At 33.4% G+C, this 2,603-nt stretch overlaps 1 pseudogene; it reads right to left on the bottom strand.

Moving 5' to 3' along the window:
- Nucleotides 1-295: 295 nt before the first annotated feature.
- LOC121481391 lies at nucleotides 296-549 on the bottom strand (annotated as a pseudogene).
- Between the last annotated feature and the right edge of the window lie 2,054 nt (nucleotides 550-2,603).

The following is a 2,603-nucleotide window of genomic DNA, read 5'->3' as shown; positions in this document are numbered from 1 at the left end:
ATAATATAAAAATATATATTTAACCCAAAAATGTTGGGTTAAATTTATATTAAATTGATATATCTATATATATATAAAATAGAATGGAAAACACGGTGGCACTTTACAACTTTACAGTATGTTATTTGGGTAGATATATTCTTGTCAAAAAGAAACAGAGAAGTCATTTTTTGTTTTCTTTATATTTTACCTGGATGACAGGGTTTTTTTTTTTTTTTTGTAGGTTTCAAATGTACTTTATTTCTTCAATCATGCCATATTTTAATGGGTGCACGGTGCCTTTACTTGGCATCGATTATGAATTGGTTTTGAAACAATTCAGTACCACCCCAGCTGGGATTATTGACTGTTGATCTCTCCATTTCTTTGGTGTGACTGCCAAATGGGGACAGGTTCCATCCTATCCTGATTTGTGTTGCTGTCTGTGTCCATACACTAGCTGATACACCATGGATATCAGGTGTCCATTTCTGGCAGCTCCCTCTTGCCATTGTTTGCTGAATGCTTTGAACTCATAGACGACAGAGCATTTTGGGCCATGGGATACATTATGAAGCTGAAGTTGTTTGGCTTTTATACTAATGAATAGATGAGTCAGAAAAGTAAGGAAAAAGTTACCCAATATGTTTCCTACATCTAAAGAGAAGCTGAATTCTAGTATCTGTGTACCTATTTGACTTTACATATGGATTATCCTCACTATCCCATAAGACCTTTTAAGTGTTAATGGAACTGTTGTACATAAGGTCTCATTTTATGTACTACACTCTCGATATGGGATTCCACACTCCTCACTATAATGTTGTTAGTTACTGGAATAAATTAACTGAACTATTCAGTCTTGTCATTATCTGGCGATTTCTGGGCTTCTGTAAAACTAGCCTGAATGTCTTGCCATGAATTAGAAGCTACAGACCAGATATTCTAGAAGAAAAATCAAGAAGTATCATTTTAAATAGTTTATTTTCCGATAATCCTAGAATGAAGGTCCTTTTCCTTTTTTTCTTAATCTGCAATCCTAATTTTGCAGGTTTTAACTGTACTTTTATAGTGGGATAAGCTTAGAAAAATCACTGCTATCCTTTGACAAAGGGCATTGGGCTAAATTTTCTTAGTTCTCACTATAATACACTATTTTGCAAACAGTGCCATTGCCAGAATTTATAATAATTCTGCTGAAATATTATTTATAGATGATATTGCTTGCAAAACTACTAAGAATTGTTGCTGGATGTTTTATAGTTACTTTGTTTTCTTGTGGATATATAGTTCCTTGCATAGGTCAATATGAATCATCTGTCCTTCAAACCAGGGTATAATTACATAAAAAGGGTGTATAAACCAAAAATGATAGAAGCATTATAGTTAAAGATAAATTGCATATAATTAAGTATTTTCAAGCATCTGTTAAGGAAGACAGAAAGTTTGCATTTTATATATGGAAATACTGTCTTTACAGTTTTCCCCCAAATTTAAGCTTGTACTTGCTCCATACTTTGGGGAATACCTGTCCTATAGGTTTGAAAAATTTTATTCCCTAGAAAGCCAAGAACCCTCACAAAACTTAGAATCTTGAAGAAAGAGGGCTATCCCAAATACTTACATCAGTGGGTACTTGGTTTCTGGTTTGAGTAGACCAGGTGATAAGGATAGCAAAAAGAAAAATATTTACTGAGACAACAAAAGAAATCCAAAATGTAGCCCTGAAGTATTATAAGATATCTCTATAAGAAAGTTATTGCTCCAGCATTGATCTGTTTAACAGTTATGTATGACCCTTTACATTTATTTTGAACATAACGTAATGAGATTTAATTGTCTTAATTAATGAATTTTATATATCAATAGCAGAATCTATATAAATAAAAATGGCAAATAGAAAATGCATACTAGAATAGCTCAAGTTTAAATAAAATTCTCCCACTGGAACTGAGTCATTCTTATAATAATGATAATGATGAGAATTTACCTGGAAAATATGCACTAATAAAGCAAACAGTTTAAGGAATAATGTTGATTTATGAATAAATATCGCTGATAGTCTTGATTGTCAAGTTAGGTAAATGTATAAGCTCAAATCTACGAATATGGAAAATGAAAAAGGAAATTGACTCTAACCCAAATTCAATTAATGACATTAGCACGAAACACACCTGCATCTTTCTTTAAAAAGATAAGTCTTTAAAATGTACCTGTTTTCAAAAGGTTCTTTAAAGGGCTCCCTTGAGCTTGAAGGTGGCTCAGTCAGTTAAGCATGCCTTTGGCTCAGATCATAATCTCAGGGTCCTGGGATCCAGCCCTATATCATGCTCCCTGCTCATGAGGAGCCCGCTTCTCCCTCTCCCTCTGCACCCCCTTCCTCCCACTTGTGCTCTCTCACTCTGAAAAAAAGAAATAAAATCTTTTTTTTTTTTTAAAGTGAAAAGTGTTCTAATTCTAGACCGTGGCGTAACTTTGTGTTCTAATGTGATTAATTGACCCTATGGGAACTAAATTAGCATTCTTGAAAGAACGCTTGAGCAATTCTCTGATGTACTTTAATGGGCTTAATAGATGTTCTTGGAAATTCATTCAACAAAATGTCCATCTTAAGAAGAACCTTT

The sequence above is a fragment of the Vulpes lagopus genome, chromosome 23 (assembly GCF_018345385.1).
Source record: "Vulpes lagopus strain Blue_001 chromosome 23, ASM1834538v1, whole genome shotgun sequence".
NCBI classification, from domain to species: domain Eukaryota; kingdom Metazoa; phylum Chordata; class Mammalia; order Carnivora; family Canidae; genus Vulpes; species Vulpes lagopus.
The sequence above is the reverse complement of the archived record's forward strand: the minus strand, read 5'-3'. Positions and strand labels throughout refer to the sequence as shown.